Genomic DNA, 26,934 nt, shown 5'->3' with positions numbered 1-26,934 from the left:
GCTAAACAAAAATCCTTTGAAAAAGCTTTTCCCTGTACCTTAAGCAACAGCAGCACAATGCAGCAGCGCACGCCAAAACTCCCATAGGAGTCTCCCAAAAAGAGCCAGAGGGCTTGCTCTGTACCCGTTCAAGGGCTCCCATACCTGCTTCCAGCAAGTGACTCAGGCCCCATGATAGGCCACACTGCCTCAGCAAAACTTCCCTCACCTCTGCTAAATCAGCCAGCCTTCCATAACTCATCCGCTCACATTCCCGTACGCGCAGCTGTCCTCTCTAGCCTAAAAGCTCCCCTATTACTGCTTGAGCTACTTTTAGCTTTCAAGTGCTCTTGAATTTCCCTTGACCTTAAGCAGGAGACAGAATGAAGCAAGCACAGAAGAAACACTACACTTTCCGGATTCCTCTTGTTTTTATTCTCCGATCTTCTCACCTTAAGCAGCCAAGCCATACTCCAGCCCATCTGCTCCAGGTGACACTGCTTGGGCAGGCAGGTTGGACAAGATGATCTCCAGAGGTCTCTTCCAAACTCAACCCTTCTGTGATTCACATTAGCTGCACTTACAATAGAAGTTTAGCATGAAGTTCCCTTCCCTGGGAAGCAAATGTATTGACTGGAACCGTTCTAGCAAGAGACTCTGGAAGATGCAACATCTGTCCAAGATGAACTTGCGTCTTAAGGCAGAATATCAGATGATAGGGATGTCCCTAGCTGAGAAAATGAGAGGGTGGGTTTTGGTTGGTTGGTTTTTGGTTTGTTTTTTGTTTGTTTGTTTGGTTGGTTGGTTGGTTGGTGGTTTTTTTTATTATTTCCTGCTGTTCTCACTTGGTACTATTTAACAATTCCTAGGTACTTTATAGTGATTCAACTCTGTGTCCACAACCTCTGTGATACCTTTTCAATTTGCTGCATGAAGAGATAAGGAAGGTGTAATGAAACTATTTTATTTGTCTTTAATGCAAGAATTGCATTGGCTTAGAAACTTCAAAACTAATAGGAGAGCAGAATGACAGAAATTAGTAAAGACACTAGATTACTGGCATTGACTCAAATATTTCAATGATTTAAATGATGGCAGAATTTCTTTTACTCACAGAAAGTGAGAATATGAGAAACATCAAGGAACTAAAAAAGCTCCATTGTTTGCTGAGGCTGGAGTCTCCTTCCATGGGCTTAACAGTGGATTTCAGCAACATGGCTTTCTAGTTCTCTGTGTGTTTAAAAGCAAAAAAGAAAATAGCGGGACTTTTTAGCATGTAATGCATTGGGAAAGGAATGTTCTCTTTAGGGGACCAGCTACTATGTCCCCTGCCATGAGACAAAAGCCAGTTCATACTACTGCGAAATTATTACTATGATAGATAAAACTACCCCTGAGTTTCCCTGGGTCTGATGGGTGATTTACTGCATGTAAATTTAAAGCATGTCTCGTGAGATTTCCATCTGTCAATGCTGACCTGTCAAACCACAGTGCTTCTAATATCCTACGGAAAGGAGGGATTAAGTCCTTTATCTCCCACACCAAAGTACCATGTGGGGCAGCACTCCCTCAGCTACTTTAAAAAGCTCACTGAACACCCAGTATCTGTGTGAAGGGCAGATGGGTGGAGGAGGAGAAAGGAGGATCTAGATGCCTCCTAGAGACCCGGATTTTGATACTTATATAAAGAAAAGCCCAGCAAATACTGTTAGCAAAATACTTGAACCTGCAACTGCCTGATGATTGTACTGCTGTGTTTTCTAATTTTAGTTGAAAGATTTGATTAGCTATAGATGTGAAGCAAAAAAAAATCCCTGCTGTATCCGATCCTCCCCCAGGAAAAAAACCCAAACCAACACTTACATCTGTGTCTTCTGGAGCTGTGGGGTAATCTGAACTCCAAACTCTGCAGTCCTGGCCAGGCCTTACCTAAATCTAGCATTAACCTTGGATCCTCTGAGATTTGTGTTATCATGAGATCACATAGGTATTGAATTAAAACCTGATGGGTTTCAACAATTTGATAGTGACAGCAAAGTAATGAATTTTTCCTTGAGCTTCAGGAAAAAAAAATTATGTTCTGAAGAAAGCAGGCTTCTACCCAAAGGCATCTCAAGATTACATTAAATGATGGGCTTTGTTTTATGAAACAAAAAGTGAATTTTTAAATGGCAAATATTTTTGCTTCTGCAGTATATCACAGAACCGGCACATATGTTATACAACAAAAATTTCTTGCTGAAGTGTTTGGAAGTCATTGGGATGCCTGACCTTCTGAAAAATGATATTGATAACTGAATAACCTTTGTGGCAGACAGAGAACTAGTTCTTTTTAACACAAATGTTAATAAATGTCAGCAATAAGTGTACTGTGTACAATTGTTATATCATTAGACGAAGGCTGAGATGACTCCGCTGTTACAAGGTTGAATTGTCCAACTAGGAATATGAAAAGGGACAAAGCTTGCCATCAGATCTGAAATTAATGATAATTGGATCATTTGCCGCTGAATTATTTAAAACATACCTGATGGCGCTAATTCTTGAAGACAGGTTAGTAATTCTTTTAAGTTTTGGCTTACTTGGGCTAAAGAAAATGCAGAGCTTCTGTTACACAGGCTGCTCTGTTGTTTGCATGTGGCAACTTCCAATTTACGAAAAACTTCTTTCCTCCCATGAAATTCATCATCCTCTGTGTTTAAGAAAATAGTACTTCCAAACAGTCCCCGTCAATATTCAAGCTGTGAGGCTTCCTGTTATTTGTGGCTTTTTGCAGGTCTCTTCCAGTGTTTCCAGGCACTTTTCTTAATTAACCCAGTCCCAAGCCTCAATCAGCAGTAAGCAACAGCATGTATTTTCTTGGTATGATTCATGTGTGATTGGTTTTGCAGATGACATTAGGACTGGAAATACAGACACCCATAAGGCGGAAGCCAACTGCAAAGCAGGCAGGTGACATTGAAGTGGTGGGAGCAAGAGTCAATAAAGAGGGATGGGGTACTGATGGCTGCAACATCCCCCGAGGAGGGAATAAAAATAAACAGCTCACATTACCGGGGGGGAGATAAAAACAAGTAAACGCACTAAATGATTTAAAGGGAATTGATTTCTATCCCATCTCCTCCTTACTATCCTAAGTTTTGGAGTTGTTTGTTTTACCCCAGAGGTAATGGACTCCTGTTACTGTAATGCTGAAGGGAGTGAGGAGAGGTTCTTCTGTTTGAAACAACTGCTCTTTTCTCTTGCAGCCGGCAAGACAAGGCTTAGAGTACAAATCAGGACTCACACGTGTTTTCTGGGACAAGTACCAGTTTCAAGTCTCATCATGTTACAGAAAAGGCTACATTTCACCCCCTTGTACAAATGAAATGGTGTTATGTTGAGGAGGTGCATTGCTATAGGCATGAGAACAGCATGAAGCAGCAGCATCTGCTACCTATTGCTGTGTTTAATTACCACCCATTACCATGTTCTTTTTGTTTCCTTTTACAAAAAGTTTATACCTTAAGAAGGAGCAGCCGGGTCAGCAGATGACTCACGTAGATGCTTTGCAGCAAGGCGTATGGCATGTCTTGAAGCCTTTAAATGTGAAAAGCACTACTGTTTTATTTATAAAGCAGCTTTAATAAGCACTTTAGAATTCTGTAGAGGCACAGCCCCAAAGCAAGGTCATCTCTCCTAGTTTGGATAAGCACACAGTAGGCACGTTCCATAAATCCCAAAGAGTTAAATGGCATCCACGTCTGCAGCAGTGTGATCCATCCAAGGCATCATAACGTTTTGTGGTGCGATCTGCATAGCTGTCTCTGTGAGTCATCTATAATGTATTTTGAGAAGGAAATAGGCTGAGGAAGTGGTAGAACAAAACATGTTAATCCCACAGAAGTTCAATACTAGCAGTCAACAATTAGGTAAGGAAGAAACACCAAGAAAAACATTTGGACCCGTGTAAGAATACACAGAGGAATGTATTTTCTCCACTTCCTTTATACAGTGCATATTTTAGACTGTTTTTTAGACCAGTTTTACATTTCTGGTAGTACCTACCTGGCTTAATCAGAGGTTGAAGCCTGCAGGTAGGTGAAGAGCCTAAGATACTGTGAGCCAAGCCTCCCAGTATGAGTATGAGAATAAATGCATCAAAGCTTACACTTTTTTTTTTTTTTTTTAACCGGGAAAAAGATAGCCGTAAATAAACATATGTTGGTCAGAATTTTCCCTTCAGAAACATATATTTGTTCAGAGTGAAACGTTTCACAAAAATGTATTTCTACACTATTTTTTTCCTCAGGGGTGGGGAGAGGAATTTTTTTCCAGCATCCTTAAAAAGGAAGCAAATGATCTGGTTATCAAGTTTTCTGAAGCAACTGTTTTAGTCTTAGTAGTTGGAGTATGAAGGTTTTGGTGTGGTTTTTTTTTCATTTTAAAACTTATTTTACATAACAACATTGACACGATGAAAGGAAACATCTCAATATTATTAATTTACCTGAAGTTATTGTAGAATCCTGTCTTCTGAAGGATCGTAATGTTTTTGGTTAAGTTTAAAATAAAATAATAAAATAAAATAAAATAGAAGAAGAAAACTTGTATTTTTTCTGCCTGTTGGAAAATTTATGCTATCAGTACTTTGGGTGACTTATATAAAGTGATCTCACCCAGGCATAGTGCTGCATTCCAAGTGGATTATTATGACTTTCAAGTATTGGGATATTTGAATTCTGTCCATGTTAATTAATTGATATGTTTAAATAAAATTAAAAAAAGAGAAATATTGTAATTTCCAGAAATCTGCTCCATTTAAAAGCTAGACTGAGTTTGATGGCACCGAGAAGAGGACTTAACTGTTACACACATCTCCAAAACCGAAAAAAAGTTGAAAGCTGTACATAGCTAACACATTCATTCTTTGAAGGCCTCCTGTAATAACTTTTCAGCTATGACACACACTTGTTTGCACCAGCAGAGCAAAACGTTTTCACAAGATCAGTTATGATCTTAAATTTTATGATGTTTTTGGGTTTGGTAACGCAGAAGGCCACACAGCTTATCCCTGCGTATTCAGTAACTCCTGCATGGGCAATGGCAATGAGAGTCCATCATCCCCCTTAGTCCCCAGCACACCAGAACCCAACACAAGGCCTCCACAGTGGAGACGTGTATCAGTGTAGGGTTTCCAGGTCCCAGAGGCAGCCTGGGACCTACCGACCCAACAGCCACTGCAATTTTACAGCTGCTTAAAGCCCTCAGTCAAAAGGCAGAGTAAACAAGGCTTATAAATCCTTAGTTATAATCATTTTGATTTTTGTCTCCCTCACCTGTTTCCACCTTTTTGTGACGGTGTGTACTATATATTTCCCCCTACAGAGTTCGTCAACTCATTTAAAACATGCTTTTCTTCATACATCACAAATATGGAAACAATTTGCCATATCATATTCCTTAATAAATAATCTGTCATGTGTGCACAGTGTCCCTCTGACAGGTGAATTTCAAATAAATGGCAATATGAAAACTTACGGGTAAAATTAATCTTTTGTCATTTCCCTTCAGTCCCAGCTGCAGCTATAAAGGCGCATGTGTTGTGTGAGATACCGCATCAAACCATAAATCTGAAACACTCCCAGGTCGATCACAGGGGAACAGAAGCAGTTTGTGGACATGAGTAAGGGGCTTCCATCAGCTTCAATTCCGTGACTCAGAGATGCCATCTTCAAAGAGACATCTCTGACAACTTTTTCTGAGCTGTAGCAAGACATAGAAGTAAAAGGTTTCCAAATATAAGTAAGGTAAACATGCCTGAGTACTTTTTCAAAACAGCAGGACAGGTGAACACAAAAAATAACTTTTTCAGTGTGTCCCCTATGGATGCCAAATTTTTCTGTTCTGCATTTTCCTTGTGTGTTATAGTTAGACTTGCAGAACGAGGCAAGACGGATTATACAAGATCTTTTTGTGTTAACTCTTCATGCCTCTCTGTCTGAGCCTCTGTCACACAGAGCACTGGCTCTAACCACTGCAGTAGTGACCAGATGCTGCTTGGGATATTACATTTCTTTCAAGCCACGAGGCTCATGTCGGAAGCAGCCAGAAAACTGGAAACTACAAAAATTCCTAGGTGGCGGATAACCCCCAAAACAATATTTATTAAAGCAGTGCAACAAAAATACTTACTTATTTAAAAGACCTGAAGAAATAACTTCTGTACAAAATGGCTATCGGTCATGTACTTGTACTTTCCTCAGGTCTCAATTAGCAGGCCTGAGCAAAGCCTATAATGTAGACAGACAAATTTTATTAAAAATCAGGTGAAAGCTTCCTGCAGTTAATTGCTCCTAGTTCATTCTTCCGGGAATCTTCAACCCACATGATGAACCTTACCTTCTTAGAGAGGAGTTGCCATTTCTGCTGATATGTGCGCCACCTCTCCCAGAGGTCACCAGGATCAAGAACTCATGCAGCTCAGGCATCTTTGAGCAGCCTGGTCTAGTGGGAGGTGTCCCTGCCCACGCCAGGGTGGTGGAATAGGTGATCTTTAAGGTGCCTTCCAACCCAAACCGTTCTATGATTCTATCTCCAGCACGCAAGACAAACTCAGAGGAAAAAAAACAACAGGAGGAAATTAGGTAGTGATCAATCTGAGAAAATGTACCTAAAATACAAAGGGATGATGAAACATGGAAACTAGCACATGCATTATGTGAATTTGCAATGTGAGACAGCAAAAATGTGAATGCAGTTTCAGAGTGTTTGGTGCTTAGGCAACAAGCTATAGAGCAAGGGAGCAGCAGGGGGGTCATTTCTCATGTAGGTTCCCATTCTCCGGTGAGCTTCAGACAAATGGGCTCCTCTATGGAGAATCTTACTGAATCAGTAGAAGTATGGGCACATGCAAAGGTCTACCGCCATAGATCTCATTGTAAGAGAGAGGCATTGGAGAGACAATGTTGTTATAGCCAACCTTGGTGCAAAGCGTTTAATTCCAAGAACCTCATTTCCCAGGAAGAAATACCCCAACTGAAGGTATTTCAGAGAAAATGACGGAAACCGTGTATTTATACTTAAAGTATGTATCAGCAAAAATAAGTGAAATCTAGGAGCAGATTGTGAGAGATGTACATTGCCACATCTTCACAGAGGCAAGAGAGCTAAAAGAAGCCATACAAGATAAATATCTCTCCTTATAGAATAGTAAAGTAATTCAAAGCAGATCTGGCAAAATACAGAGTAGGTAAAAAAAGAGCTGAAAAATAAAAGAAAGGTTCAAAATGGAACAAAAGTTTGAAATTAAAAAGGGAGAATGTGATGAACAGCGTGTCCCTGGAAATAGGTGCTGAAAGTCAAATGTAGGTCTTGAAAATTAGAATGGATGAAGAATAATTTCACAAGCCCAGTACCACAGACTGGATGAAAAATAAGGTCCCTTTGTAATTTCTCTGAACCTCTCAGAATCCCTCAGGGTTTGGGAAATAAAGTCGTTCTGTGACAGGTATGAAAAGAGAAAGTCACAGAACAATCTTCCTCATGGTCACAACAAAAGAGCCACTAGACAGGAGGGCCTGTTACACAGCATGGTCTCTAATGAGTGGAAGAAGCCGTTAGTACTTTTAAATTAAAAATTAAATCTCTTTAATGGCCAAAGGGAAGTAAGCAAATAAAATTTAGATGAGGTTAAAAACAAGGAATTAGGATCAGTAGAGTCCAGAAAAATAAAACTGGTGCGATCATCCTGTGAAAAAAAAAAAAAGAAAAAGAAAAAATGTGTAATGGCTTTATAGACCTGAGCATATTAGAAATGTACTGAGTTATGCTTCTCTTGAACCAGTACTTCCCCTCCCTCTCCCCTTGTGCACCAATGGCAAAATGTTTAAACCAGTGGTAAACTGAGACACTTTAGAGCGGAGTGTTGTCATTCCTGCAAAATGCAATAATAAATTCGCATTCTCTTTAAACAAGTCATAACAGAGCTACTAATACAGAGTACAAATCATAAAATTAGCAAAGATAAAAACATCTGCAAGTGTCTTTCTGTGCTGCAATGCCTTTTCAAGAAGTGTCCAGGCTAGATTGAAGAGCGGTGTGATAACATTCATTTAGACACGTGTCAAACTGCTCAGTGCACATCTGAGACCAAACTTGCCCAGAATCTGAGCAAAGGCAGTTCTGAGGTTAGGTGCTGGCCCATCGTTATTTTTCGTTCTGGCTCACATAAACATCAGGCACTTAAGTAACTACTTTACCATACGTTTAATCCCCATGTAAAATAATGAAGATAACTGTGCAACAGCTAGAAATGACTACTTTAACCAGCCACAGGCAGCTGAGAGTTTGAATTATGGGAAACATCCAACTGGAACTGGTTGATGCCAACAAAACTCCTTACAGTTGGAAAGGTCTCTGGTGTTTATTTCAGGATTTCGGAAACAATGTGCCTAAAAGCGACGTGATCCTTGGACCAGAAGCTAACGCAGCGCATTGGGGAAAGGAGACATAATGATATTTACATGATCAACAGGTGCATATATGGAACAGCTTAGCTAAAAGTCATAAATACTCCTGAACACCAGATAAAGATATTTGTGGGAGTACCATATTGAAATCTCACCTTGTTTGTCTACTGCTTTTTCCAAGAGGAAAAAAAGAAATAAAAGCGTAACTACTCCAGTATTATTTTTTTCTCCTTTAGTATGCATCATCATCATGCACACACTTTTTCTCCCCCTGTTGTTTCCCCTGGAGCTTAAGTAAAGCATCTGAAATGCTTTTATAAATCTGGCTTTAGTCAATGATATTTACCTGTGGAGTTCGTTGTTTAGGAATAAGATAGCCAACAAAATCCATCAAAAATAAGCACCCTACAGAAATCATATAAGATTGAATTAAAATTGTGCTAATTTCCTGGGAACCTTCCAGAAGTATCTGTTCCTATCTCCTTTCCTTGGAGTGGCATTTGCAGTCTGCAGAAGTATCCGCTCAGTACCATGTTGCAGGTTTAGACCCTGATACCGTACTTTTCCTCATCTCCCACATCCCACTGAGACTGAGAAGCCACAGGTTGTAATCAGAAAAAGACTCACTCCTGGCATCAAGAATATCCATCCATTAGGGCAAAAGAAGAGCTTTGCCATTGGATTACAAAGCAATTTTTAGGTTTTTTGTGTCTGTACATCTAATTCATCCTTTTGCTTAGATGAGTCAAAAAAAGACCAGATGTCTTTCTTGGGGTTATAAATATATTCCCCCAACTAAAACATATTCCAGAGCACCAAATAAGCTTTCCCGTGACACGTAGTAGTGTGAAGGGTTGGGATACTGAGAATCAGGTTGGAGGTGAGAACTCCAAGACCTTCAATCTTCTGCTAGTTTGGCTACCTCATTGCTAATTTTCTCAGTTGTGAGAGGGGAAACCACAGTCCCAGCCTCAGAGTTGATGTGATTGGGAATGTTTATAGGGTTCAGCCTAACTACAGAGATAGAGCCTGACTTTGTATTGCGTGCTGAGGATGCTAAGCGTCAGTTTTATATTCAGCAGAAGCTTATACATATCTGCAACTGCACCACCCTGCGCCATTTGCCCAGCCATCAGCAGGACGTGCTGCACCCATTGACACTCCCCGTACCAGGTTGTGCATGCAAAATACTGTGTATTTTTGTTATACTGACATAAAGCAATACATTACTAATTATATACCATAGGATCTATGTTATATAAAATATCGATACACATGTTAAATACTTTATAACAGTTAATACAATGTATGCCATATTACACTGATGGCATAAGTGCAATTTTTATTATTGTAGCAGCATGGGATTTTTTCAGATCATGACAACATTTCAGAGTTTGTAATTATAAAAACAAGTAAAATATAACCTGTCCATGCACTAGGCAGCTGTTACAAGTTTATTCTCCTCAAGAGGAAATGCTCCAAATCTGTCACGAAAATATGCATAGTACTAAGTACTTGATAAACGCCTGGACAGAATTATAGGAATATTGAACAGAATGATTTCATTACACAGCTAACATCTCATGCCTCCAAAGCAGAGGCAAATGGTAACCCATAACTAGAAAATATACTGTGGACTGGTGGTAGTGGTGGGGGTTTGGAGGGGAAGTTGTTTGATTTTTTTCAGAGGAGATGTATTATTAAATTAGAATCCTTAGCAATACATGAGAAGTATTGCAATACTCTGGGTGGATTTATGAATCAATTTACTGCATTTGAAACATAATCTTCACTTCTGCTTTGTTCTAAATGCTAGCTGTGAGAAGAAACATCGAAATAGTGCTTACGGAGAGTTTATGCCAAAAGCAGGTTATACTGCTTGTAGGTATCATAAAAACACATACCGTGCCTGCTACTCTCACTCTGGTAAGCACATCTTGCATTCAGTGATGCACTTTCCAGATGTCATTACTGTCAGTTCGTTTGTTGTTCCCTCAGTTCCTCCATCTTGGCCCTGTCTGAATGGTTCTTTTTTTAACATTGCCAGAGGATTTCTAATACTTCAAAAGTATGCACACCACATACACTCCCTGTAGCTGCTGCTATATAAAAGCAGTTGTTCCCAGAGCTGTATAATAGCAGGAGATACACATGGACCTCTGTTCTGTGTGGCACTGGGCTCTGTTACCCTGACCAGCAAAGTGAGCCAGATCATTTCACTCGGTAACATCAATTCAGCCTAATTCACAACTGCTTTCCTTTTTAATGGTGGGCAGGACAGGGAGAAAAGATGAAGCGCTGCAACGCAGAAGCCCACTGCGTTTTCACTGAGGAAACAGCCAGCTTTCAGTCTTGCGAGGTGCTTCTGTGAACAATGGAAAATTTAAACCGAAATCCCATCTGGAGACGAGCACGCCACTTTGAAACTCAATGAAAATTTATGGTTTTGAGTAGAACCTGGTGTGACCATCCATAAGCAGGGTCAGCCACAGGGCTACAGCAATCAACATGTGTACGTGCAGCTCACAGCATTGTCAAATGATGACATTTGATCTCTCTTGACACTCCTTTTAATTGGCAATGCCTACCATTGGAAGGGCACAGCCCTGGAACATACCCATTGTCACAAAGTTCCTTCAGGTCCTAAGATTTCATTGAAAAGTCAAGTTTCTAGTGTCTGTATTTACCAGAATAACTTTCTAAACACAGAGTGTATCCAAACCAAAGAAGGCTGTTGCCTTATTTACCTCACCACTGTGGAATTCTGAAGTCTACTGAGATTATTTATAGATGAATATTCTTTTTTATTATTATTCAGCATTTTTGCAATCCAAGCTTTCTCTGCTAGTATCCCAGCTTCCAAAATCCTAAATGCCAAACTCACAACTACACTTTTTGACAAACACGACCATGCAATTACATGCTGGCAGTTATTCCAAAGTATTTTAAGTACCAGGAAATGTGGGAACAACATAAAATAAATAGCATAATACAAAAGGAAAATACTATGAATCACACAGTACATTTTTTATGTTAGCTATGTGAAAATGCTCCGGTTTGAAGTTTATCTGAAGCTGTTGCAATATCTTCATTTTAACTGATCTGGACTGCCATCAAGAATAATATGTCCTGTTATGGACCGTAAGTCAAGGTGAGATAAATGATTGTAAAGTCTTAGATGTTATTCCCATCTCTGATTCTCCATTTCTGCTTTTCATCTCCTGCTCTTTTGGATACAAGGGGTTTGTTCTGGCCAAGCAGAAGTTGTCTTTTCCCATAGCCTGCACTACTTGGGTGGAGACTACAGCGTCCTTGCCAAGTGGCTGGAATTCTAGGGATTTGCTCCAAGTGCACCAAAGTTCTCCAAGCGGACATCACCTCAGCATGGAACTGTTTCCAGAGTCCTACAGCAGCATGAGATAAGAGAGCCTCAGACAACTGCTTCTTCAGCTTCTAAATATGGCTTGAAACAAGCTGCTTTTGCTCCAGAAGCCGAATCATCTGAATTTAGAATATTCTCAGTAATTATACTTTTGGTCCATTTTTTGTTGTTTTTTTTTTTTTAAACTTAAGCTTGTTAGAAAACTGAACAACTGACAATACACTAACTATATTTGGAGTTGGTGGATGAACAAATGCTTTAGATAAAGAGGAAATTGTCCTTACAGTTGTTTAAAGAACCTTTGGTTTCATACCATGTCTGGAAACATGACACAGAACTGTAATTGTTGATGATGGACAAAGCTTGAAATTTTGCAAGGTGCTTTTCCACGCTTTTGACCATACGAACCCTTGCTTTAAGACTCACCTGCTTCCTTTCTTAATCCACAGTGTACAGCACTGCAGCACAGGGATTGATGTCCTCCCCTTGGTTTTCACTGTTTTCTCCACCCTTCATCAAACATTCTGTGGACCAAACCAAACCCCGACTCCTGCCAGCCCTAACACAAGCACAATCTTTTGAGTAGCTTGAAATTCAGAAGATTTAGGAAAGATAGCTTAGGGAGATTTGAATCACAAGGTAAAGAGGAGAAAGGAAACTAAATGTAATTCAACTCACTAGCTTCTCTGATACCAACCATAAAATATCTGAAGCGATGCTCAAAAAAAAAAAAAAAAAGGCAGAGGGACTTGAAATCATAGAATTTAAAGGAAAAGTATACCCTGGCACTTTTAGTGAGATATTCAGCCTTTATGTTGATTTTGTTCGTGTTCTCGTTCTCCATTACTATGACAATTTGGCTTGGTTGCGTTTAATTACTTGGAACTAGACACTTTAAACTGAAGAAAAACATCAGATATCAAAAGACTGAAAGAATTGTCTATTTGATTCTCTCTTCCTCTGCCTACTGTGACAATGTTTTATTAGTAATATTTTGCCAGTGAAGAAATTAAGATGAAGAGCTTGTGGCAGGGTCTCGGCTATGGAAGAAAGTGAGAGCAACGTTAGCCGAAGTGGCATATTTTGCATGTTTCATACTGCTCAGAGAGACCCAGAGGGAGTGGAGGAGCCTCCTCTGACACAAAGGAACATAATTCACACTGGAGGACTTACAACTGGTCCTATTCCTCCCACTCACATGTGTGGAGCTGATGAACGGAGGTGAATCTCAGCAGTACCCAGGATTTATTTCATAGCATCACAATATGTCAGGAGAAAAAGACAGACAGGCTCCTCTGCGTATTACGGTGCCAAATGCCACAGACAAGCTAAGCAAACAGGGACAGGCTAAAGGTTTCTGGAGATAAAGACTTCTCTCCCTCAACTTGTAGTGTAAGAGTAGAGTTGATCCAGAGCTGCTCTGGCTTCCTTAGGACTGCAAAACCTCCAACACCTGCTATTCAGCCACCTTTAATGTATCTAACAGGCTGCTTCGCAAAATTCCCATCACAAGAGGAGCTACAAGAAGATCCCACTCCTCAGTAAAACACAAACAAACAAAACTCACCAAGTCATCGCAGAAGTTATGACATCTCTGCATCTTTCCTGCCTCTGGTATTAGGATAACTGCTTATTTTCTCTCTACCTTTCCCTGACTGAAACAGAGAGACCCAGGCAACACTGACTGTCTTTTGAATATGGGGGGAGAAGCGGAAGGGAAAAAATTAATTTTTTTTATAAAGTATTAAAAAAATTACAAAGGTACTTTATTTGCCCTTTGAGGTTCCACAGGAAATTTTTACAACAAGCTAAAAAGGTAAGAAAGCAAGCGAAATTTTCTTAGATGTTTATTGTAATTAGTGAACATAGTACGATAAATAGCACATGTCACAGAAACGCCTGAACATGTCTTAAAATAGCAAATCTAAAATATACCGTAAAAATTCCTTTTTCAACTGTTGACTTTTTACTTTTATCTGATTCGATGGTCTATTTCCAACATGAACAGCTCTGAGTTATTTATACAAGGCGGTTATAAATTATTAAAGTATTCCTTGTTATACTATTTACCATTTTGTCAAACCTAAAGCACATAAATCTTCATGCTTCAGGTGAGATCTGCATTTCTACTTTCTGCAGCTGGGCACTGTCTCATCAGCACATATTTCTTCAGAACCCCAAAGAAGAATCTCATAACACCTGTAACTCCGTGTGGAGGATACACAGTGCAGATCAAAACACAGATGGAAATGTTTATCTGTGTATATATGGCACTATACCAAAAGCAAACCTTAAGCAGCTTATTTAGTTTGCTCAATGTCCTTGAAGTTCAGATTTCGAGTTACAGGCAAGCATTCAAGGATGCTCAGACTATGGATTAAGTTAACTCTCTTGCAGGGAAGGAAAGATGGGAAACTTTCTTCAAAGAGAGGAAATCGGAGCATATTGAATTCTGAATTTAAGTTGGGGAGAGCGAAAAAGCAATCTTAAAGACTAGTATCACAATCAAGTGCTGGTCTGAATTACACGTGCCTTGGGAGTACTCAAAAATGGTGTACAATGTCAGGGGAAAAAAGTGTATCAAAGAGCTGCGTGGACAACCCCTGCTGCAGTCTGAGCACGGAGGAATTGAAAAACAGGCTGCTGGAAAGCTGAGAAATCATGTGGAACCGAAAAAATAACATAAGTACTGCAAACTAGTTATTGCAGGTAACTTTCTGATAAAAATGCAATATCACACTACACTTTCTGAAGGATTTATCCCTTTGCTGAGTGAGATGCACGCAGACGCAGGAAGAGAATTCAGCTCACCAAACTATAGCTGCGTAGACTTAGTTGACTAGACCCCACTTGAAGACCAGAGAGGAACCAACTTGCACAGGGTTTTATCTGCAGAACAAGCCTGGGGCATCTGGCCCAAGGTGAGATGAATCACTGTAGGGGAGTACTCATGGCTCCATCGCCTGCTGGAGAAGTCTGTATGAGGGGGTGAGATGCGTGATGTAGATGCCTCAAGGCAGGGAGGAGGACTTGCGCCATTGATGTCCCATTAATCCGTGCAGCAATTGAGTGGCATCAGCAGCGTTAGAAGCCAGTGTACGCAGGACCTTTTGTTTCCCTTTTCAGGGCCAGGAGCCAGCTTCCACCCCAGCCAGTAAGTGTAGCTGTCAATTGCAGAAAACCAGAATTATAGCGGGCTTAAAATAACACCCCTCCTTCTCAGAAGCTGGTGCAGCATCATTCCCCACTCAAAAGCTGTTCACTAGCGTTGGGAAAAGAGCAAAGACTATTTGTATGAACTTTCAGAACACAGTTTAATTTATTTAATGCTTTGCCAGCCATTTTGAGAGAAAGGGCAGCAGAGTTGTGGAAGTTCTGGAAGTGTTTTGCAATGTGCTTCATGGTGGGGGGTAAGCATGAGGAAAAGGTCCTCTTTCAAGACGCCTCTCCTTCCTTTCTGTCACAATAACCATGTCAGCTGAAATCAAATTAGGAATGTGTGATATAACTCCCACAGCTGGGTATGTTCAGATCTGAGATGTTGATTGGCAGTTGCAGAGCTAAAGTACACCTAGAAAATCAGGAACGAGCTTCATGCAGCAACATCCATCACTTAGGGTTATTCTGATCCATACTTACGTTTGGGGATATCTTTAATCTGTAATTCTCAAGGAAAAAAAAGAAACAAAAAGAGAAAAGGCAATCTTCCCTGAAAGAAATGTCTCAACGTATTGCTTCAGTCCTTTCTTCACAACCTACTGCAAGTCTGAACTTCTTTTGGGTTTAAAAAAAAAAAAAAAAAAAAGAGCAAGAATCAATGTGTTTCAATATATCTGTCTTGTGCTCCTGCCTCCATTCTGTGCTCCACTGAAAGGCATGGAAGATGTGCCAAAATAACATAAAATGACTGTTCTTCCTCCCATGCTCCCAGCAAGACAGGAAACATTGTGGCCTCATGAGAATATTTTTTAAAAAACAACTGTGGCTGATCCTGCACTGAGCTCCATGGAAACATCAATGGAACTCATTGCTGGACCATAGCCTAAAGCTGGGGTTTAGCTCAGTTTTTTTGGAGCTTGTTCTCATTTTGTCCAAAACAGCCTACGCATCTCTGGTGCAGCTCTGCTGGCCTGTCAGAAGCTAAGCCGAGTTCTCCAACTTCTTTTAAAACAAGATACCAAGCAGCCATGAAATGGTAATGACTCTCAGTATTTGACCCAGTAACCTACAGGAGGAATGCAGGTAAAACTTTGTTGACTAATCTGCATTATGTAAAGCCAGGATCAGATAAGTGTTGGTATTTTTTCTATGCTTGCCATGATGAATAAAAGCACACAAAGCTTTATTTCAAAATATAAATGAGGTTGGGCTGAACAATTCCTGTAGCTCTTTTAAAAATTACACAGTTGGAAAAGAATTGTCAATCAATTTTATAGGGAACAATGAATGCTAAACCTCATTCAAGACTGTTTCTGTACTGGTCTTATTTTCTTAGCATAGAGCGCATTATTGTGATCCACATATCAGATGGTATCTTTATGCCCCGTTCTTTGAATGATTTCATCTTTCGTGCATAAAGCCACAAGAGAATCCTGGAAAACCTTTTCAATTTGTTGATCTGAAAGAGTGTTTGAAGACTGGAGAAGCCTAGCTATTTTATATCCTTGACTTCATTATTTTTACAAAGTACAGCTACATGTGTTCCATTTTAACCAATAAGTAGGCCCCTGGAAAGTATAAATATGCCACTCAGTATGCAGGGTTTTTTCCCCTGTCTGCAACAAGATGTTCTGCCAACTAATTCGCATTTGCATGACATTGTAATATTTCCATTAGCTTGGCTGATAAAAGTTTTGAGAGTCTGGACATGCTGTCAACCTTCGACATTTTTTAAGAAACTTTTGCCCTACCTCTTCTTGAGGAGGGAAGAAAGAAAACAACAAAAGAGTCAGACTAAAGGACAAATCATCGTGACTTCAAAAAAGGTGAATTTTACTTTAATTAGCCTCTTACATTTGTTTTAGGTAGGACAGAAATTCCATTTTTTAATGTTCTGCTGTTTTAAATGTTTCGAGGAAATCAACACTGTAAGTGAAAGGGACATCCTGTAAAAGTTGGGCATAAAGCCAGAACAGGTCACACTCCTGAGTGAATGTAGTCCAGAACTCTACCATCCACAAAGACAAGACACAAGTCAAACACTGAAAGCAGCCGAAGGCCAGAAGGACGAGATAAAGGATAGCAAGGAGACAACCCTGAACAGTTCCTACTTTAGAAATCCTAAGAGTAGCTGGCAGACCTTGTCCAGAGAAACCCTACCTGGATGAGCAAACGGGGTCCACCAAAACAAGTCTCCTCCCTCAAACGGTGAGAGGCCAAACTGCCAGAAATTCAAGCGATGCAGGAAGCAACAAAAAAAGAAATAGATACCTCTAACTGAAAGCAAGCAGGTAATCAGGATACAAAAGCCTCTGCTGCTCTGAGAAACAGGGATCAAAGAAATCACACAGGGTCACAGATATCAAAGGGAGAAGCGCTGTTCTGTTTGTATGCTGGGAGACCCATGTGAAATTCAAGCCCCCCTCATCTCACCTGAGAGAGTCACAAATCCTGGAATAGGGAAGTTACCTTTATTTTTTCTTCTTTACATAAAAAAAACAAGGCAAACTAAAATACAAAGGTTAAATTATAAGTATGGTGAAAATAATAAATTTACATTAAGAATATTGGATAAGAACCCAGGCAGAAAACACCAAAGCCCCTTTTCTCCTCACTCACAGCTCCAGACCCTGCTGCTGGGAGCGAGGGGGGAAGAATACGCCCCCTAACCCTCCCATAGGTTTCTTCTTGTTGTCAGGCAACACTCCCACATACTCTAATGTGCTGATTAACCACCCATTAAGGAACTCACAACTTAACCTTTAGTTAGCTCATCAACATCTTGCAATCAGCAATGCGCAGCATACAAAATTCTAATCCTGCTCTGCTCAAAGCTAACTTGATTCTGCAGAGTATTTTGTGCATCATTATTCATAAGCACAGGCCGTTTTCAAAACTGATAATATAAGTCTTACTATATGGTAGAGCTGGAGGGTTTTTTCTTCTGGAGGGTTACACTGGTACAACATTTGTGCCTTCTAGAAACATTATACAAATGAGGAATTCAGCCTATCCTGTCTCATAACAGTATTTTTATTGTTTTTTAACATGATAAGGAATACACATTACAGAATCACAGAATGGTAGGGGTTGGAAGGGACCTCTGGGGATCATCTGGTCCAACCCCCCTGCCAGAGCAGGGTCACCTAGAGCAGGTTGCACAGGAATGCATCCAGGCGGGTTTTGAATGTCTCCAGAGAAGCAGACTCCACCAACTCTCTGGGCAGCCTGTTCCAGTGCCCTGCCACCCTCAAAGGAAAGAAGTTCCTCCTCGTGTTTAGGTGGAAATTCCTATGCTCACGTTTGTGCCCATTACCTCTTGTCCTGTCACCAGGCACCACTAAAAAGAGCCTGGCCCCATCCTCCTGACACCCACCCTTTGAGTATTTGTAAGTGTTGATAAGATCCCCCCTCAGCCGTCTTTTTTCCAGACTGAAGAGACCCAAATCCCTCAGCCTTTCTTCATAAGGGAGGTGTTCCTATCCCCTAATCATCTTGGTAGCTCTCTGCTGCACCCTCTCCAGCAGTTCCCTGTCCCTCTTGAACCCGGGAGCCCAGAACTGGACACAGTACTCCAGATGCAGCCTCACCAGGGCAGAGTAGAGGGGGAGGATGGCCTCCCTCGACCTGCTGGCCACACTCTTCTTGATGCACCCCAGGATGCCATTGGCCTTCTTGGCCACAAGGGCACATTGCTGGCTCATGGTCATCCTGTTGTCCACCAGGACTCCCAGGTCTTTTTCCACAGAGCTGCTCTCCAGCAAGTCAGCCATTAATAAAGTCCTTTATTAAAAGTCCAAGCGCACAGTGCTGCAGGACATCCTTTAACTGCAAATTCTTGTGCCCATGAAATGTTCCACGTAAAATAGCAGAATTCCATACAAGAACAACTGAACCTACCACATAACTGAGTCCTATGTAAGGCTATCTCTTAGAGCCTGAAGCCATGTTTCACCTTAAACAAGAATTTTAATGGTCTACCGAAGGTCCTTAGCCAGTGGAAGAAAGCTTATTTCTTTTCCACTTGTTCTCCAAGGCCAGACCTTGCACCCGTTGTAATTCTGCCCATGTCACTGGGATCATCCCAGGGATGAATCTACTACTGCTGTGTTAAATCCTTTCTTAAGGAGTAGGAATAAATGTGTTGCCTTCACTTGGTTAAAAAGCACCGCTAGCAGAACAAGCAGGATCCGACAGATCTCTAATTCATGGTCATGCAACAGCTCCGGTAGGAAGCAGTTCAGAGGCGCACATCCTTCTCCTCACTGTAGGGCACTATGATGGCCCTGTTAATTTAAGCCGTCTTAACCTTTGGGTTTACAGTTCCTCATGATCTTGCCACTAATTTGTTCACACTGTTCTCATGAATTGAAAACAAGACTTTGAGGGACCATTTCAAATGTCTGTACATTTCCATACCGTTAACTCAGAGCAAGAATTGTTCTAAACTAAGTGCAGTCATTAAAATCTTTAACAGCAGCGGGTGAGAAAGAGCTATGCCTAATGAGCCTCAGCCCACTAGAACATATGTTTGTCAGTACCACAGACTAACTGCCAGGATTTATTGTGTAAATTATTGTACAACCGTTTCTTGAGTCTCCAATACTAATGACTTGGTGTGAAAGCAGATCATATGCAGAAAAGAAAATGAAGAAAGAAACTGCGTTATTCACATCTGACTGTTTTTATTTCTGCCATCTACCATCCGTTCTACAACGTCAGCCAGACTGTTTCTCGAGATAAATCTTTGAATCCAGTAGTGGCTGCCAATGAGTTTCTGTGTTTGTGTCTGCAAAGGGGTCTAATAATACTAAAAACATTTTGGTGTACACTGAGAAGCAGAAAGGGAAATAAAAGGGCCTCGGACCCAAAAGATCATCTTACTTTGTACCCTTTGGATTCCATAGGAAAGAATTATTACACAGTTCATGGAAGATCCTAATTATTTTTCCCACGTAATAGGTAAATCCTTTAAGCAACCCACCTAGGACTCTGTGACATCACCTGATGTTTCACTGATTGCTCTTCATAAACCTCCTCTTCAGAAACCTCTACAAGTTCTGCAGCCTCTTGAAAGGATTTGCCAGAAACAAAAGGTTAAAAATACATACTCACAGCAGCACCCTTTCCAGATGGGGAAGCAAAGGCAGGCAACATGAACGACCATCCAAAGTACACCATACAGTGCCACAGCTCCTTGGTGTGGAGCCCATCCTTTCCAAAACACCATACTCATCATTCCGCATCCTTGAGTGCCTACAACCAAAACCACCCTTTTAAAATATTTTAGTTTTGTAGCGTGGGGCTGAGTATCTGCTGTAAAAAGAGTCTCAGCTGCCTTTTCCTTAGTTTAAAAAAAAAAAAATATTAATTTTGACCTCTGTCAGAAAGAAACATTTTTCAAGTTAACAAGTTACCTTTCAAAAACATCTTTGCAGTCTTAAAAGTGATTGACAGACAGGTAGTCCCCAGCTCCCTATTAACTAATTTTAGGCACTTAACTAGAGTTACCCTGAGAATCCTAGGAGATAACAAGGCACCTACTGACAGCAATTGAGCTCTTAGTGGTACAAACAGCTTATTTCTCTCTACTGACTACAGGGGAGACTTAGGACAATTATGTTCCTAACTGAAGTGCATCAATTATGTACCTAAAGTTAGGCAAGATGAATGCAGACCTACAGAGCCTAACATTTACAGAGAATCAGTGCACCTGAGGCGCTTCTGTGGACAGGTCATTCTTTTAAAAGGCTTTTAAAGCCCCATGTCATGTTTTCAGGTACCCAATTCCCACTGAATTCACTGGGAGTTGGTGAATAACTACTGTAAGAAGACCTTTACCTAAAGGTCATTTGAAAATATTACCTCTGTTTTTCACCTGCTTTGGGTGGCTGTGTGCAGCAGCAGAGCAAGTGAACACCTAAGGAGAACAGCTAACAAGTTAAGGGAGGCAGTACAGTTGGAAAAGAGAGAAAATTGCAGTACCTTAGTGGAATTCCCAGCATTTCAGAGGCCACTGGAGAATCCTGCTGGCATTGTGTGATTGGCATGATTTATGAAGGCCAAGGAGCCATGAGCAGCAGCCCTAGGTGGATGCCACAGCTCCACAGCTGACGGTGTTCCTCTTCAGCGGGAACACAGAGGGGCGTAAGGCAGTGACAGCACGCAGAACCTATCTCCGGGATACGAACCACTTTAACCCTTTATAAAAGCACGTCTTGTAAGGGCTTGTGTATTTATTTGAAAGACAAAAATATCCTTATTTCGGCAAAAAGGAGCTGTTACAGACCAAAAAAAACCCTTTGTTAAATGTAAACAAATGGAGGCTCAACGGAGAAAAGCAGAACGCACGCACAAAACTGATTGGTTTTATTTAGCATGCAAAGGATCCGAAGAGAGTTGAGGATTTGCCAGAGCACATTTGATAATCTCCCATATGTAATCAGAGAAAAGAATACAAGTATATCACAATGTATCTAGCAGATCTCCCTTGCTGTATGCTGCAGGAAGAATTACAATTCTTTTCTCTCTCCTGAGCTGTATCATTTAAACCTGTGGTGTCAGTTGGGCTTTAAAATATCTTCTTACAATTATAAGAGGCATAATACAAAAACTTGAGAAATTTAGGCAGAAAAAAAACAGTAAGGAACATCCAGCTCCACACTTCCCGCTGCTTCCATCACGAAAAGAAGAAAACATCTGCAGCACCAACCCTGGTTCCTTTCTAATCACTGATTTAGAAAAAATATATTACCCCATGGGTGTGAATTTCCAATACATCTCCGTGTCATCTGCCCATTAGCTCTAGAACACGCATTTTCCAAATGCCAGACTCTTCACTTCAGAATGGAAGTTTTTGCGTTAGTCCATCTTGCACATAATATTACTTGACGCAAACCACAGCCCTTCCCTATGCTATGTCATCCACTTCATGGATTTTTACATAGCTAGTTGACGTGGCAGAGTTAATGCAGTTCCTCTTTCCTATAGTACAGCACTGTTGTCCTTAGAGAAGGCTCTTTCCACTTCAAAGGAGTAGGTGGAAGAGTCAGCAACAATAGCAGCAACAGGGGATGGACAACACAGTCCAAATACCCTGAAGTCGACAGTTTCCTTCTCTGTCCACTAATTAACCCATCTCGCTGTCAGGGACAATTATTTTACCGTTGGTACTCCTGTCGTTGCCTCCTTTTGGCATTTGCTACCACATTGTGCCCTCTGTGGTTGCACAAATACCTCTCAAATCAACTCTTCAACCTGGCTTTCTCATCTTAGTTGCAGGCCAGGGATTTGTACATTCAAAATGTCCCATCAGAAATATCAAACATCATGGAGAATGACAGGGGGTGAGAAAGAGAAAAAGAAATGTTCACTACTAACGTCTAAAACATGCATTACTGACTCAGATCAGCGCTATTACTTTTAAATAAAAAACTGTGACGACCTAACAAGGTGTTGATCTGTTTGTTGATCACACCTCAGCCAGACATGTCTCCTGTATGTGGTACCAATATGGGACTCTACTGAGTAGCGTGTCCTAGGATACACTGCACAGCGATGTGCAAGGCAACGTGAAAGTCTGACCTGACAACCTTGGGTAGCTGCTGCCAATATTTATTGGACAAAGCGATAGATAGAGTCTTTCTATGGAAAAAAGCCAACGTTTTATGAAATTTTTTGTCACAAAGTTGAATATAATCCATTTCCTCTTACGCAGGACACAGCAAAATATGTTGCATTTGGCACGCTGCTAAATGGGGTGAAAGGTGGAACGAGTTTCTCCTTCCAATTGGGTTCTATTTAATTATGCTTTTTTATTCTGGCTGAATCAAATTCCTGCATGCAACCATGGAAGAATGCTATAGGAGGCTTCCTGATCCTACAGCTGCAGTGTTACAGGTGAATGTGGTTTATAAGTTGTTCAGGGAGTATTAGGAAACCGATGCCAGCAGCCAGCTCTAGAAAAGACAGCACTTCAGTGCAAGGCTATTCACTGTTTAAACAAAGACTGAATTTTGAGAAAGTTGTGGTCCGTTTTCTTCATTATAACATACGTGACGCCTGAGGCTAGTGAATAAAAATGCTATAAAGAATCTCTGGCCCAGTGCAGGTTATGCTTTTACAGCAAGAATTAATAACAATCTCTAATAATCTAGGCAAGTCTCTAACCTTTCTGAACCTAATATTTCCCCTCCGTGAAACAGATAATGTGTATTACCCTCACAAAAATCACTACGATGATGAAAAATATTTCTTAGACCTAATCCCTCTTCACTGTGAAAATTTCCCTTTAGAAAAAGATTAAAAACCTAATGGCTACACGAGCTCGATGTAAGCTCAGCAACATTTTCTTTCATTACAGAAGACATGAAACACACACTCACATGGGACACAGGTTATGCCCTCACTTCTTGTTTCTCTCTGTAATTTTTCACTATACTAGAAATTAGAGGCTTTTTAGTTCTTTATTGAGGTTTGTGGTGGCCTCTAGTGGTGGTTTTGCGAATGGGACGCTTCCCTCTTCCCCAGCTGTTGGGTGAACTAAACGATGGCTATGAAAAAAATATTCGTGTTGTGAGTTGTGGCTCCCACTCTTTCACACCGAAAAGGTGGGAAAGAGCTAACCATCAAAGCTCGTGTATAACTGACACTTTGGGATGACAAATATGGACTCTTTGAATGTAAGGAAATAACTTCATTTGCTCTCCAGTTCTTTGCAACAAGCTATTCTAAGTCCTTACCTAATATTTCTTAGTGTTTCATCCTAGCGACCAAAAATAGTTCCTCTTCCTAAAATTTCCCTCAAAGTCTTCAGGGTCTATGGTTTTTAAGGTGTGCTCAATCTCACTCTCGGTCCGGTGGAAAAGAAATCCAAGAATAGTCTTTCCTAATGGAGAAACACATTAACTTTCAACACTCTTGGAACATAGTCTGGCCATGCCGTAATAACGAGCAGCCATAGACCTGGTGTTTAGGGTCCAATTTTCTCACAGAAGAAATGTTTTTGAACTTCATTCTTTAAACTGTCTTCTAAATATTCCTCAGGTTCATTTCAAAAGCATGACACTATCCTCTGGTGAGGGAAGTATACACACTTTTCCTCACACGTAAGGAAAAACTTCTGCATACACTGTCAGGCCTTAATAGCTTCTTTGCCAGATGCCATCCATCGTTTCTTTCTCACCCACCTTGAAATCATTCTCATAAAAAGACTTCATCATCCAAAACAGGAGTCTCATTGCTACACCAATGCAAAAAAAAAAAAAAAAATCTTTAAATAGTTTCCCGCTTTACTCCTCCTCCTTTCCTCCCCAGTTCAGACCCAAAGCGCAGGCCTCCGTACCCTGAGAGGCTCCAAAAACAGCAAAGCACCGACGTGACTGTGCAGTGGCAGTGCTCGCTTTAGACACCACACTATCTGCGTTTAATGGAACGGAGAGAATCCATTCCCAACACACTTGCTAGCAGAAATCAAGCTTTACTGAGGGTTTGTCAGAGATGTTTGAACTAGACGTGCCCAAGGAAAGGTGAATCTATTTGAAACACAGAGGGATTTTTTTCCTTCTCATTTCTTCAAGGGCTTGTACAGAACTCTCACTCTATTTAGCTTTTAGTTTCATCTGAAATACAAAACATTTAATAGTCAATTAAAATAATTACATAATCTCACTGAGCTTTTCAGCTGAGTTCCCAGAAGAGGCTATAAGACTCAATGGAGGAGCCCATGGAACAGCTTTGAAATTAGCATTTATGTGGGCTGGGAAACTGAGGCACAGATAGAAGATCACATAGATAGGACATGACAAGGTCAGAAATAAATCCCCATTTTCCTAATTTCTAGGACCTCGTCCTGATCCCTGAACACATTCCTTTCCTTGCAAGGGGTATTTCAAAGTGAACCGTTAAATCCCACCACCGTTCTCATCTTTCTCTGGCCAGATGATATCACATGTTGCTTTAATTATTGGTTTGTGCTATCCTTTGGCTCTCCTGCTCCACTCTAGCTCTCTTGGCTTGGCCCACGAGCTCTTCAAAAGTACAGTGCAAGTATTATTTCTGTTTCATGCAAAGCTTGCCTAAATTTGTGGCAGGGAAAAGGCTGCAGAACTGTATCGTGTGACTCCCAAATGAAATCAGCTGCCTATTATTTCCACATCTGTAACCTTAGACCAAATTATGTGAGCTGGAAAGCTAATCTTTGGCCACCCTTTGACAAAGAGTTCTTTATAATTATTTTTATTTACATTTTGTGCCGTTAGTATGGAAATTTGATCACAAATGTGACCTTGCTGTTATCTCCTCTCCCTCCGTCAATTTTGCTGCTACACTAATTACAATAATTATATGGGGTATTTGCCTTAATGTGTCTTTAAATTGTAGCTGCCAAGTCTACTAATAAGAAGCCAATGATCAGCAACATCGACTTCCATAGGTCAACAAGGTCCAGGTGCTTGTCGCAATTGATGAAAATCACGAAGCTCTCCTGCAGTCTTTACCCTGCTTCCTGACAGGGTGTAAAGACTTCACACCAAGATCCATGCTACTATAGACTGTCTGTGTCTGGTAACCATAATGCCTAATCTAGAGCTAATTAGACTAGAGAAGGATATTGGCATCATGGGGTCACTAGGGTAGCTGAGAGTCACTGATGCTACAAGCCCATCTGTGAGATGAAGATTCTATGTCTTTCAAAAATCAGTCATCTCACTCAGAAAAAGTGAGTCAGTCCAGAGACTGTCCCATGAAACACTATGGCCAGCACTCTGTAAGGCGTAAAATACGCGATTATAATTTTCCCTTTGGTTATGAAAACAAATGGTTTTCTTTTGAGCCTAGATGTTAACGAGTGCTCATCTTGCCTTGACTTATTTCACTCCAAGCATTTTAGAAGTGAAGTTCTTCCTCCATGCTTCTTCATTCTTGGGGGGTGGAGGGGTGGGCAGAGATTGGGAGAAACTGATATTTTTCTCATGTTCTTCCTGCCTTAATTCTTACATTTCATTCTTAGTCATTCTGCCTGCTTGGGGTCTTGCAATTGACTATACCTGGCAGTTAAGTGACACCACTAAGTGTATTTCCCAAAGCTGGGCTCTAGTGAGTGTGAAAGCAAGTGCATGAAAGTAGTCATAACATTGCAACGACTAGTGGCTTTAACCAAAATTAAAATTTCAGTGCATTAGGAGCTGCATAGCATCCCTTCCTTAAGTACCAACTTAAAAACAAGCTACCATTCACACCGTTACCACTTGTACTCTTAAGTGCAAATGGATTGTGTCTATGGCACATCAACATTATCTGATCTCCATGTGAATTCTGTTTTATGAACTTTTTCTCCCCTCAACATTTCAAAAGCCAAAGTTCAGAGACCCACATAGTCAACCCTCAATAATCTAAAGTGGCCTATGCAACCTATTGATAAATAGATAACTGTTTTCCTGAAGAAAGCAGCAGATTTCAAAGACCTCTAGATAGAAGTAATACATGGCATAAGATACCTTCTTCCTTTGGAGGAAATGATGCTGCTGCTTCTTTGGAATATTGTGCAGTAAAATATTTACCACTGATATTATGGAAAAATCTGAAAATCCAAAAATAGAAGGTGGTAGAAGCAGGATGCCTCAGGGCCAGGTCTGAATTGTTATGGTCTATTCACAGCCAGCATTTTGAGGCTCGGAACAAATCCTGCAATATACTTTCTTCTAAAAAGAATTTATGGTCAGGAAGAAAGCAGACAAGTGGTATGAACTCACCGTAAAACAAACACATGCACAAATCCTGGTACTCTTCAAGTGGTAACAGATTCAAATCTACTTCCATCCAATTATTTCTTCATTTTCAGAGGGCACAGAGGAATGAAGTATGCAAGCTTTATCTTAACTCTGCCAGATTTGCGTAACAGTAACCGGTTTATGGCTTAAGGCAAAAACATACTTATTTCAAGAACCTTTGGCTTCCTGGCTGCAC

The sequence above is a fragment of the Larus michahellis genome, chromosome 1 (assembly GCF_964199755.1).
Source record: "Larus michahellis chromosome 1, bLarMic1.1, whole genome shotgun sequence".
NCBI classification, from domain to species: domain Eukaryota; kingdom Metazoa; phylum Chordata; class Aves; order Charadriiformes; family Laridae; genus Larus; species Larus michahellis.
Note: the sequence above shows the minus strand (reverse complement) of the source record.